We start from the raw sequence: 12,025 nt of genomic DNA on the forward strand, positions 1-12,025 counted from the left end.
CCAGTCCAAATTCGTAGATAAAAAATTTCAATGCCTTAGAGATAGGTTCAATTCATCTATAAGAATGATTCTGGATCAATTCCATTGAGAGTTTTTCAAAGTTTATCGCGCTTTTTTATTCGCGATGGTTACGAGTCCAAATTCAATGAACAAACATTTCTATCACTTTGAAGTGATTTTCTATTCATCCATTGGGAATGGGAGGGTAATTTTTCATTTTTGAATGTCAACGGCCATATCACGTAGAACGCACCTGGTCTCGTCAGCTCCCAGAAGTTAAGTTACGTCGAGTCCCGTTAGTACTTGGAAGGGTGACCGCTTGGGAATACGGGATGTCGTTGGCGATGAACAGTTTGTTTTCAATAACAAACTTCTTGAAATTTTTTTTCAATCACGATGGTTACCAGTCCAAATTCTTAGATAAAAAATTTCAATGGCATAGAGATAGGTTCAATTCATCTATTTGAATGATTCTGGATAAATTTCATTGCGAGTTTTTCAAAGTTTATCGCGCTTTTTTATTCGCGATGGTTACGAGTCCAAATTCAATGAACAAACATTTCTATCACTTTGAAGTGATTTTCTATTCATCCATTGGGACTGGGAGGGTAATTTTTCATTTTTGAATGTCAACGGCCATATCACGTAGAACGCACCTGGTCTCGTCAGCTCCCAGAAGTTAATTTACGTCGAGTCCCGTTAGTACTTGGAAGGGTGACCGCTTGGGAATACGGGATGTCGTTGGCGATGAATAGTTTGTTTTCAATAACAAATTTCTTGAAATTTTTTTTTCAATCACGATGGTAACCAGTCCAAATTCGTAGATAAAACATTTCAAAGCCTTAGAGATAGGTTCAATTCATCTATAAGAATGATTCTGGATCAATTCCATTGAGAGTTTTTCAAAGTTTATCGCGTTTTTTAATCGCGATGGTTACCAGTCCAAATTCGTAGATCAAAAATATCAATGGCATAGAGATAGGTTCAATTCATCTATAGGAATGATTCTGGATAAATTTCATTGCGAGTTTTTCAAAGTTTATCGCGCTTTTTTATTCGCGATGGTTACGAGTCCAAATTCAATGAACAAACATTTCTATCACTTTGAAGTGATTTTCTATTCATCCATTGGGACTGGGAGGGTAAATTTTCATTTTTGAATGTCAACGGCCATATCACGTAGAACGCACCTGGTTTCGTCAGCTCCCAGAAGTTAAGTTACGTCGAGTCCCGTTAGTACTTGGAAGGGTGACCGCTTGGGAATACGGGATGTCGTTGGCGATGAACAGTTTGTTTTCAATAACAAACTTCTTGAAATTTTTTTTCAATCACGATAATTACCAGTCCAAATTCGTAGATAAAAAATTTCAATGCCTTAGAGATAGGTTCAATTCATCTATAAGAATGATTCTGGATCAATTCCATTGAGAGTTTTTCAAAGTTTATCGCGTTTTTTAATCGCGATGGTTACCAGTCCAAATTCGTAGATCAAAAATATCAATGGCATAGAGATAGGTTCAATTCATCTATAGGAATGATTCTGGATAAATTTCATTGCGAGTTTTTCAAAGTTTATCGCGCTTTTTTATTCGCGATGGTTACGAGTCCAAATTCAATGAAAAAACATTTCTATCACTTTGAAGTGATTTTCTATTCATCCATTGGGACTGGGAGGGTAAATTTTCATTTTTGAATGTCAACGGCCATATCACGTAGAACGCACCTGGTCTCGTCAGCTCCCAGAAGTTAATTTACGTCGAGTCCCGTTAGTACTTGGAAGGGTGACCGCTTGGGAATACGGGATGTCGTTGGCGATGAACAGTTTGTTTTCAATAACAAACTTCTTGAAATTTTTTTTCAATCACGATGGTTACCAGTCCAAATTCTTAGATAAAAAATTTCAATGGCATAGAGATAGGTTCAATTCATCTATTTGAATGATTCTGGATAAATTTCATTGCGAGTTTTTCAAAGTTTATCGCGCTTTTTTATTCGCGATGGTTACGAGTCCAAATTCAATGAACAAACATTTCTATCACTTTGAAGTGATTTTCTATTCATCCATTGGGACTGGGAGGGTAAATTTTCATTTTTGAATGTCAACGGCCATATCACGTAGAACGCACCTGGTCTCGTCAGCTCCCAGAAGTTAAGTTACGTCGAGTCCCGTTAGTACTTGGAAGGGTGACCGCTTGGGAATACGGGATGTCGTTGGCGATGAACAGTTTGTTTTCAATAACAAACTTCTTGAAATTTTTTTTCAGTCACGATGGTTACCAGTCCAAATTCGTAGATAAAAAATTTCAATGCCTTAGAGATAGGTTCAATTCATCTATAAGAATGATTCTGGATCAATTCCATTGAGAGTTTTTCAAAGTTTATCGCGTTTTTTAATCGCGATGGTTACCAGTCCAAATTCGTAGATCAAAAATATCAATGGCATAGAGATAGGTTCAATTCATCTATAGGAATGATTCTGGATAAATTTCATTGCGAGTTTTTCAAAGTTTATCGCGCTTTTTTATTCGCGATGGTTACGAGTCCAAATTCAATGAAAAAACATTTCTATCACTTTGAAGTGATTTTCTATTCATCCATTGGGACTGGGAGGGTAAATTTTCATTTTTGAATGTCAACGGCCATATCACGTAGAACGCACCTGGTCTCGTCAGCTCCCAGAAGTTAAGTTACGTCGAGTCCCGTTAGTACTTGGAAGGGTGACCGCTTGGGAATACGGGATGTCGTTGGCGATGAACAGTTTGTTTTCAATAACAAACTTCTTGAAATTTTTTTTCAATCACGATGGTTACCAGTCCAAATTCTTAGATAAAAAATTTCAATGGCATAGAGATAGGTTCAATTCATCTATTTGAATGATTCTGGATAAATTTCATTGCGAGTTTTTCAAAGTTTATCGCGCTTTTTTATTCGCGATGGTTACGAGTCCAAATTCAATGAACAAACATTTCTATCACTTTGAAGTGATTTTCTATTCATCCATTGGGACTGGGAGGGTAAATTTTCATTTTTGAATGTCAACGGCCATATCACGTAGAACGCACCTGGTCTCGTCAGCTCCCAGAAGTTAAGTTACGTCGAGTCCCGTTAGTACTTGGAAGGGTGACCGCTTGGGAATACGGGATGTCGTTGGCGATGAACAGTTTGTTTTCAATAACAAACTTCTTGAAATTTTTTTTCAATCACGATGGTTACCAGTCCAAATTCTTAGATAAAAAATTTCAATGCCTTAGAGATAGGTTCAATTCATCTATAAGAATGATTCTGGATCAATTCCATTGAGAGTTTTTCAAAGTTTATCGCGTTTTTTAATCGCGATGGTTACCAGTCCAAATTCGTAGATCAAAAATATCAATGGCATAGAGATAGGTTCAATTCATCTATAGGAATGATTCTGGATAAATTTCATTGCGAGTTTTTCAAAGTTTATCGCGCTTTTTTATTCGCGATGGTTACGAGTCCAAATTCAATGAAAAAACATTTCTATCACTTTGAAGTGATTTTCTATTCATCCATTGGGACTGGGAGGGTAAATTTTCATTTTTGAATGTCAACGGCCATATCACGTAGAACGCACCTGGTCTCGTCAGCTCCCAGAAGTTAAGTTACGTCGAGTCCCGTTAGTACTTGGAAGGGTGACCGCTTGGGAATACGGGATGTCGTTGGCGATGAACAGTTTGTTTTCAATAACAAACTTCTTGAAATTTTTTTTCAATCACGATGGTTACCAGTCCAAATTCGTAGATAAAAAATTTCAATGCCTTAGAGATAGGTTCAATTCATCTATAAGAATGATTCTGGATCAATTCCATTGAGAGTTTTTCAAAGTTTATCGCGTTTTTTAATCGCGATGGTTACCAGTCCAAATTCGTAGATCAAAAATATCAATGGCATAGAGATAGGTTCAATTCATCTATAGGAATGATTCTGGATAAATTTCATTGCGAGTTTTTCAAAGTTTATCGCGCTTTTTTATTCGCGATGGTTACGAGTCCAAATTCAATGAAAAAACATTTCTATCACTTTGAAGTGATTTTCTATTCATCCATTGGGACTGGGAGGGTAAATTTTCATTTTTGAATGTCAACGGCCATATCACGTAGAACGCACCTGGTCTCGTCAGCTCCCAGAAGTTAAGTTACGTCGAGTCCCGTTAGTACTTGGAAGGGTGACCGCTTGGGAATACGGGATGTCGTTGGCGATGAACAGTTTGTTTTCAATAACAAACTTCTTGAAATTTTTTTTCAATCACGATGGTTACCAGTCCAAATTCTTAGATAAAAAATTTCAATGGCATAGAGATAGGTTCAATTCATCTATTTGAATGATTCTGGATAAATTTCATTGCGAGTTTTTCAAAGTTTATCGCGCTTTTTTATTCGCGATGGTTACGAGTCCAAATTCAATGAACAAACATTTCTATCACTTTGAAGTGATTTTCTATTCATCCATTGGGACTGGGAGGGTAAATTTTCATTTTTGAATGTCAACGGCCATATCACGTAGAACGCACCTGGTCTCGTCAGCTCCCAGAAGTTAAGTTACGTCGAGTCCCGTTAGTACTTGGAAGGGTGACCGCTTGGGAATACGGGATGTCGTTGGCGATGAACAGTTTGTTTTCAATAACAAACTTCTTGAAATTTTTTTTCAATCACGATAATTACCAGTCCAAATTCGTAGATAAAAAATTTCAATGCCTTAGAGATAGGTTCAATTCATCTATAAGAATGATTCTGGATCAATTCCATTGAGAGTTTTTCAAAGTTTATCGCGTTTTTTAATCGCGATGGTTACCAGTCCAAATTCGTAGATCAAAAATATCAATGGCATAGAGATAGGTTCAATTCATCTATAGGAATGATTCTGGATAAATTTCATTGCGAGTTTTTCAAAGTTTATCGCGCTTTTTTATTCGCGATGGTTACGAGTCCAAATTCAATGAAAAAACATTTCTATCACTTTGAAGTGATTTTCTATTCATCCATTGGGACTGGGAGGGTAAATTTTCATTTTTGAATGTCAACGGCCATATCACGTAGAACGCACCTGGTCTCGTCAGCTCCCAGAAGTTAAGTTACGTCGAGTCCCGTTAGTACTTGGAAGGGTGACCGCTTGGGAATACGGGATGTCGTTGGCGATGAACAGTTTGTTTTCAATAACAAACTTCTTGAAATTTTTTTTCAATCACGATGGTTACCAGTCCAAATTCTTAGATAAAAAATTTCAATGGCATAGAGATAGGTTCAATTCATCTATTTGAATGATTCTGGATAAATTTCATTGCGAGTTTTTCAAAGTTTATCGCGCTTTTTTATTCGCGATGGTTACGAGTCCAAATTCAATGAACAAACATTTCTATCACTTTGAAGTGATTTTCTATTCATCCATTGGGACTGGGAGGGTAAATTTTCATTTTTGAATGTCAACGGCCATATCACGTAGAACGCACCTGGTCTCGTCAGCTCCCAGAAGTTAAGTTACGTCGAGTCCCGTTAGTACTTGGAAGGGTGACCGCTTGGGAATACGGGATGTCGTTGGCGATGAACAGTTTGTTTTCAATAACAAACTTCTTGAAATTTTTTTTCAATCACGATAATTACCAGTCCAAATTCGTAGATAAAAAATTTCAATGCCTTAGAGATAGGTTCAATTCATCTATAAGAATGATTCTGGATCAATTCCATTGAGAGTTTTTCAAAGTTTATCGCGTTTTTTAATCGCGATGGTTACCAGTCCAAATTCGTAGATCAAAAATATCAATGGCATAGAGATAGGTTCAATTCATCTATAGGAATGATTCTGGATAAATTTCATTGCGAGTTTTTCAAAGTTTATCGCGCTTTTTTATTCGCGATGGTTACGAGTCCAAATTCAATGAACAAACATTTCTATCACTTTGAAGTGATTTTCTATTCATCCATTGGGACTGGGAGGGTAAATTTTCATTTTTGAATGTCAACGGCCATATCACGTAGAACGCACCTGGTCTCGTCAGCTCCCAGAAGTTAAGTTACGTCGAGTCCCGTTAGTACTTGGAAGGGTGACCGCTTGGGAATACGGGATGTCGTTGGCGATGAACAGTTTGTTTTCAATAACAAACTTCTTGAAATTTTTTTTCAATCACGATGGTTACCAGTCCAAATTCTTAGATAAAAAATTTCAATGGCATAGAGATAGGTTCAATTCATCTATTTGAATGATTCTGGATAAATTTCATTGCGAGTTTTTCAAAGTTTATCGCGCTTTTTTATTCGCGATGGTTACGAGTCCAAATTCAATGAACAAACATTTCTATCACTTTGAAGTGATTTTCTATTCATCCATTGGGACTGGGAGGGTAAATTTTCATTTTTGAATGTCAACGGCCATATCACGTAGAACGCACCTGGTCTCGTCAGCTCCCAGAAGTTAAGTTACGTCGAGTCCCGTTAGTACTTGGAAGGGTGACCGCTTGGGAATACGGGATGTCGTTGGCGATGAACAGTTTGTTTTCAATAACAAACTTCTTGAAATTTTTTTTCAATCACGATGGTTACCAGTCCAAATTCTTAGATAAAAAATTTCAATGGCATAGAGATAGGTTCAATTCATCTATTTGAATGATTCTGGATAAATTTCATTGCGAGTTTTTCAAAGTTTATCGCGCTTTTTTATTCGCGATGGTTACGAGTCCAAATTCAATGAACAAACATTTCTATCACTTTGAAGTGATTTTCTATTCATCCATTGGGACTGGGAGGGTAAATTTTCATTTTTGAATGTCAACGGCCATATCACGTAGAACGCACCTGGTCTCGTCAGCTCCCAGAAGTTAAGTTACGTCGAGTCCCGTTAGTACTTGGAAGGGTGACCGCTTGGGAATACGGGATGTCGTTGGCGATGAACAGTTTGTTTTCAATAACAAACTTCTTGAAATTTTTTTTCAATCACGATAATTACCAGTCCAAATTCGTAGATAAAAAATTTCAATGCCTTAGAGATAGGTTCAATTCATCTATAAGAATGATTCTGGATCAATTCCATTGAGAGTTTTTCAAAGTTTATCGCGTTTTTTAATCGCGATGGTTACCAGTCCAAATTCGTAGATCAAAAATATCAATGGCATAGAGATAGGTTCAATTCATCTATAGGAATGATTCTGGATAAATTTCATTGCGAGTTTTTCAAAGTTTATCGCGCTTTTTTATTCGCGATGGTTACGAGTCCAAATTCAATGAAAAAACATTTCTATCACTTTGAAGTGATTTTCTATTCATCCATTGGGACTGGGAGGGTAAATTTTCATTTTTGAATGTCAACGGCCATATCACGTAGAACGCACCTGGTCTCGTCAGCTCCCAGAAGTTAAGTTACGTCGAGTCCCGTTAGTACTTGGAAGGGTGACCGCTTGGGAATACGGGATGTCGTTGGCGATGAACAGTTTGTTTTCAATAACAAACTTCTTGAAATTTTTTTTCAATCACGATGGTTACCAGTCCAAATTCTTAGATAAAAAATTTCAATGGCATAGAGATAGGTTCAATTCATCTATTTGAATGATTCTGGATAAATTTCATTGCGAGTTTTTCAAAGTTTATCGCGCTTTTTTATTCGCGATGGTTACGAGTCCAAATTCAATGAAAAAACATTTCTATCACTTTGAAGTGATTTTCTATTCATCCATTGGGACTGGGAGGGTAAATTTTCATTTTTGAATGTCAACGGCCATATCACGTAGAACGCACCTGGTCTCGTCAGCTCCCAGAAGTTAAGTTACGTCGAGTCCCGTTAGTACTTGGAAGGGTGACCGCTTGGGAATACGGGATGTCGTTGGCGATGAACAGTTTGTTTTCAATAACAAACTTCTTGAAATTTTTTTTCAATCACGATAATTACCAGTCCAAATTCGTAGATAAAAAATTTCAATGCCTTAGAGATAGGTTCAATTCATCTATAAGAATGATTCTGGATCAATTCCATTGAGAGTTTTTCAAAGTTTATCGCGTTTTTTAATCGCGATGGTTACCAGTCCAAATTCGTAGATCAAAAATATCAATGGCATAGAGATAGGTTCAATTCATCTATAGGAATGATTCTGGATAAATTTCATTGCGAGTTTTTCAAAGTTTATCGCGCTTTTTTATTCGCGATGGTTACGAGTCCAAATTCAATGAAAAAACATTTCCATCACTTTGAAGTGATTTTCTATTCATCCATTGGGACTGGGAGGGTAAATTTTCATTTTTGAATGTCAACGGCCATATCACGTAGAACGCACCTGGTCTCGTCAGCTCCCAGAAGTTAAGTTACGTCGAGTCCCGTTAGTACTTGGAAGGGTGACCGCTTGGGAATACGGGATGTCGTTGGCGATGAACAGTTTGTTTTCAATAACAAACTTCTTGAAATTTTTTTTCAATCACGATGGTTACCAGTCCAAATTCTTAGATAAAAAATTTCAATGGCATAGAGATAGGTTCAATTCATCTATTTGAATGATTCTGGATAAATTTCATTGCGAGTTTTTCAAAGTTTATCGCGCTTTTTTATTCGCGATGGTTACGAGTCCAAATTCAATGAACAAACATTTCTATCACTTTGAAGTGATTTTCTATTCATCCATTGGGACTGGGAGGGTAAATTTTCATTTTTGAATGTCAACGGCCATATCACGTAGAACGCACCTGGTCTCGTCAGCTCCCAGAAGTTAAGTTACGTCGAGTCCCGTTAGTACTTGGAAGGGTGACCGCTTGGGAATACGGGATGTCGTTGGCGATGAACAGTTTGTTTTCAATAACAAACTTCTTGAAATTTTTTTTCAATCACGATGGTTACCAGTCCAAATTCTTAGATAAAAAATTTCAATGGCATAGAGATAGGTTCAATTCATCTATTTGAATGATTCTGGATAAATTTCATTGCGAGTTTTTCAAAGTTTATCGCGCTTTTTTATTCGCGATGGTTACGAGTCCAAATTCAATGAACAAACATTTCTATCACTTTGAAGTGATTTTCTATTCATCCATTGGGACTGGGAGGGTAAATTTTCATTTTTGAATGTCAACGGCCATATCACGTAGAACGCACCTGGTCTCGTCAGCTCCCAGAAGTTAAGTTACGTCGAGTCCCGTTAGTACTTGGAAGGGTGACCGCTTGGGAATACGGGATGTCGTTGGCGATGAACAGTTTGTTTTCAATAACAAACTTCTTGAAATTTTTTTTCAATCACGATGGTTACCAGTCCAAATTCTTAGATAAAAAATTTCAATGGCATAGAGATAGGTTCAATTCATCTATTTGAATGATTCTGGATAAATTTCATTGCGAGTTTTTCAAAGTTTATCGCGCTTTTTTATTCGCGATGGTTACGAGTCCAAATTCAATGAACAAACATTTCTATCACTTTGAAGTGATTTTCTATTCATCCATTGGGACTGGGAGGGTAAATTTTCATTTTTGAATGTCAACGGCCATATCACGTTGAACGCACCTGGTCTCGTCAGCTCCCAGAAGTTAAGTTACGTCGAGTCCCGTTAGTACTTGGAAGGGTGACCGCTTGGGAATACGGGATGTCGTTGGCGATGAACAGTTTGTTTTCAATAACAAACTTCTTGAAATTTTTTTTCAATCACGATGGTTACCAGTCCAAATTCGTAGATAAAAAATTTCAATGCCTTAGAGATAGGTTCAATTCATCTATAAGAATGATTCTGGATCAATTCCATTGAGAGTTTTTCAAAGTTTATCGCGTTTTTTAATCGCGATGGTTACCAGTCCAAATTCGTAGATCAAAAATATCAATGCCATAGAGATAGGTTCAATTCATCTATAGGAATGATTCTGGATAAATTTCATTGCGAGTTTTTCAAAGTTTATCGCGCTTTTTTATTCGCGATGGTTACGAGTCCAAATTCAATGAAAAAACATTTCTATCACTTTGAAGTGATTTTCTATTCATCCATTGGGACTGGGAGGGTAAATTTTCATTTTTGAATGTCAACGGCCATATCACGTAGAACGCACCTGGTCTCGTCAGCTCCCAGAAGTTAAGTTACGTCGAGTCCCGTTAGTACTTGGAAGGGTGACCGCTTGGGAATACGGGATGTCGTTGGCGATGAACAGTTTGTTTTCAATAACAAACTTCTTGAAATTTTTTTTCAATCACGATGGTTACCAGTCCAAATTCTTAGATAAAAAATTTCAATGGCATAGAGATAGGTTCAATTCATCTATTTGAATGATTCTGGATAAATTTCATTGCGAGTTTTTCAAAGTTTATCGCGCTTTTTTATTCGCGATGGTTACGAGTCCAAATTCAATGAACAAACATTTCTATCACTTTGAAGTGATTTTCTATTCATCCATTGGGACTGGGAGGGTAAATTTTCATTTTTGAATGTCAACGGCCATATCACGTAGAACGCACCTGGTCTCGTCAGCTCCCAGAAGTTAAGTTACGTCGAGTCCCGTTAGTACTTGGAAGGGTGACCGCTTGGGAATACGGGATGTCGTTGGCGATGAACAGTTTGTTTTCAATAACAAACTTCTTGAAATTTTTTTTCAATCACGATGGTTACCAGTCCAAATTCTTAGATAAAAAATTTCAATGGCATAGAGATAGGTTCAATTCATCTATTTGAATGATTCTGGATAAATTTCATTGCGAGTTTTTCAAAGTTTATCGCGCTTTTTTATTCGCGATGGTTACGAGTCCAAATTCAATGAACAAACATTTCTATCACTTTGAAGTGATTTTCTATTCATCCATTGGGACTGGGAGGGTAAATTTTCATTTTTGAATGTCAACGGCCATATCACGTTGAACGCACCTGGTCTCGTCAGCTCCCAGAAGTTAAGTTACGTCGAGTCCCGTTAGTACTTGGAAGGGTGACCGCTTGGGAATACGGGATGTCGTTGGCGATGAACAGTTTGTTTTCAATAACAAACTTCTTGAAATTTTTTTTCAATCACGATGGTTACCAGTCCAAATTCGTAGATAAAAAATTTCAATGCCTTAGAGATAGGTTCAATTCATCTATAAGAATGATTCTGGATCAATTCCATTGAGAGTTTTTCAAAGTTTATCGCGTTTTTTAATCGCGATGGTTACCAGTCCAAATTCGTAGATCAAAAATATCAATGCCATAGAGATAGGTTCAATTCATCTATAGGAATGATTCTGGATAAATTTCATTGCGAGTTTTTCAAAGTTTATCGCGCTTTTTTATTCGCGATGGTTACGAGTCCAAATTCAATGAAAAAACATTTCTATCACTTTGAAGTGATTTTCTATTCATCCATTGGGACTGGGAGGGTAAATTTTCATTTTTGAATGTCAACGGCCATATCACGTAGAACGCACCTGGTCTCGTCAGCTCCCAGAAGTTAAGTTACGTCGAGTCCCGTTAGTACTTGGAAGGGTGACCGCTTGGGAATACGGGATGTCGTTGGCGATGAACAGTTTGTTTTCAATAACAAACTTCTTGAAATTTTTTTTCAATCACGATGGTTACCAGTCCAAATTCGTAGATAAAAAATTTCAATGCCTTAGAGATAGGTTCAATTCATCTATAAGAATGATTCTGGATCAATTCCATTGAGAGTTTTTCAAAGTTTATCGCGTTTTTTAATCGCGATGGTTACCAGTCCAAATTCGTAGATCAAAAATATCAATGGCATAGAGATAGGTTCAATTCATCTATAGGAATGATTCTGGATAAATTTCATTGCGAGTTTTTCAAAGTTTATCGCGCTTTTTTATTCGCGATGGTTACGAGTCCAAATTCAATGAAAAAACATTTCTATCACTTTGAAGTGATTTTCTATTCATCCATTGGGACTGGGAGGGTAAATTTTCATTTTTGAATGTCAACGGCCATATCACGTAGAACGCACCTGGTCTCGTCAGCTCCCAGAAGTTAAGTTACGTCGAGTCCCGTTAGTACTTGGAAGGGTGACCGCTTGGGAATACGGGATGTCGTTGGCGATGAACAGTTTGTTTTCAATAACAAACTTCTTGAAATTTTTTTTC

General features: G+C 37.1%; 26 pseudogenes; all 26 read left to right on the plus strand.

The window, feature by feature from the left end:
- Positions 1 to 225: 225 nt before the first annotated feature.
- Positions 226 to 344, plus strand: LOC124330989 (annotated as a pseudogene).
- Positions 345 to 628: 284 nt separating this feature from the next.
- Positions 629 to 747, plus strand: LOC124334352 (annotated as a pseudogene).
- Positions 748 to 1,162: 415 nt separating this feature from the next.
- Positions 1,163 to 1,281, plus strand: LOC124334190 (annotated as a pseudogene).
- Positions 1,282 to 1,695: 414 nt separating this feature from the next.
- Positions 1,696 to 1,814, plus strand: LOC124334353 (annotated as a pseudogene).
- Positions 1,815 to 2,098: 284 nt separating this feature from the next.
- Positions 2,099 to 2,217, plus strand: LOC124330991 (annotated as a pseudogene).
- Positions 2,218 to 2,631: 414 nt separating this feature from the next.
- On the plus strand, positions 2,632 to 2,750 carry LOC124330992 (annotated as a pseudogene).
- Positions 2,751 to 3,034: 284 nt separating this feature from the next.
- LOC124330993 lies at positions 3,035 to 3,153 on the plus strand (annotated as a pseudogene).
- A 414-nt stretch (positions 3,154 to 3,567) lies between these two features.
- LOC124330994 lies at positions 3,568 to 3,686 on the plus strand (annotated as a pseudogene).
- Positions 3,687 to 4,100: 414 nt separating this feature from the next.
- Positions 4,101 to 4,219, plus strand: LOC124330996 (annotated as a pseudogene).
- A 284-nt stretch (positions 4,220 to 4,503) lies between these two features.
- LOC124330997 lies at positions 4,504 to 4,622 on the plus strand (annotated as a pseudogene).
- Positions 4,623 to 5,036: 414 nt separating this feature from the next.
- Positions 5,037 to 5,155, plus strand: LOC124330998 (annotated as a pseudogene).
- A 284-nt stretch (positions 5,156 to 5,439) lies between these two features.
- Positions 5,440 to 5,558, plus strand: LOC124330999 (annotated as a pseudogene).
- A 414-nt stretch (positions 5,559 to 5,972) lies between these two features.
- LOC124331000 lies at positions 5,973 to 6,091 on the plus strand (annotated as a pseudogene).
- A 284-nt stretch (positions 6,092 to 6,375) lies between these two features.
- Positions 6,376 to 6,494, plus strand: LOC124331001 (annotated as a pseudogene).
- A 284-nt stretch (positions 6,495 to 6,778) lies between these two features.
- LOC124331002 lies at positions 6,779 to 6,897 on the plus strand (annotated as a pseudogene).
- A 414-nt stretch (positions 6,898 to 7,311) lies between these two features.
- Positions 7,312 to 7,430, plus strand: LOC124331003 (annotated as a pseudogene).
- Positions 7,431 to 7,714: 284 nt separating this feature from the next.
- Positions 7,715 to 7,833, plus strand: LOC124331004 (annotated as a pseudogene).
- A 414-nt stretch (positions 7,834 to 8,247) lies between these two features.
- Positions 8,248 to 8,366, plus strand: LOC124331005 (annotated as a pseudogene).
- A 284-nt stretch (positions 8,367 to 8,650) lies between these two features.
- On the plus strand, positions 8,651 to 8,769 carry LOC124331007 (annotated as a pseudogene).
- A 284-nt stretch (positions 8,770 to 9,053) lies between these two features.
- On the plus strand, positions 9,054 to 9,172 carry LOC124331008 (annotated as a pseudogene).
- Positions 9,173 to 9,456: 284 nt separating this feature from the next.
- On the plus strand, positions 9,457 to 9,575 carry LOC124334091 (annotated as a pseudogene).
- Positions 9,576 to 9,989: 414 nt separating this feature from the next.
- On the plus strand, positions 9,990 to 10,108 carry LOC124331009 (annotated as a pseudogene).
- A 284-nt stretch (positions 10,109 to 10,392) lies between these two features.
- Positions 10,393 to 10,511, plus strand: LOC124331010 (annotated as a pseudogene).
- Positions 10,512 to 10,795: 284 nt separating this feature from the next.
- LOC124334092 lies at positions 10,796 to 10,914 on the plus strand (annotated as a pseudogene).
- A 414-nt stretch (positions 10,915 to 11,328) lies between these two features.
- On the plus strand, positions 11,329 to 11,447 carry LOC124331011 (annotated as a pseudogene).
- Positions 11,448 to 11,861: 414 nt separating this feature from the next.
- Positions 11,862 to 11,980, plus strand: LOC124331012 (annotated as a pseudogene).
- The last annotated feature ends 45 nt before the right edge of the window (positions 11,981 to 12,025 follow it).

This window comes from Daphnia pulicaria, chromosome 3, assembly GCF_021234035.1.
Source record: "Daphnia pulicaria isolate SC F1-1A chromosome 3, SC_F0-13Bv2, whole genome shotgun sequence".
In the NCBI taxonomy this organism is placed as follows: Eukaryota; Metazoa; Arthropoda; class Branchiopoda; order Diplostraca; family Daphniidae; genus Daphnia; species Daphnia pulicaria.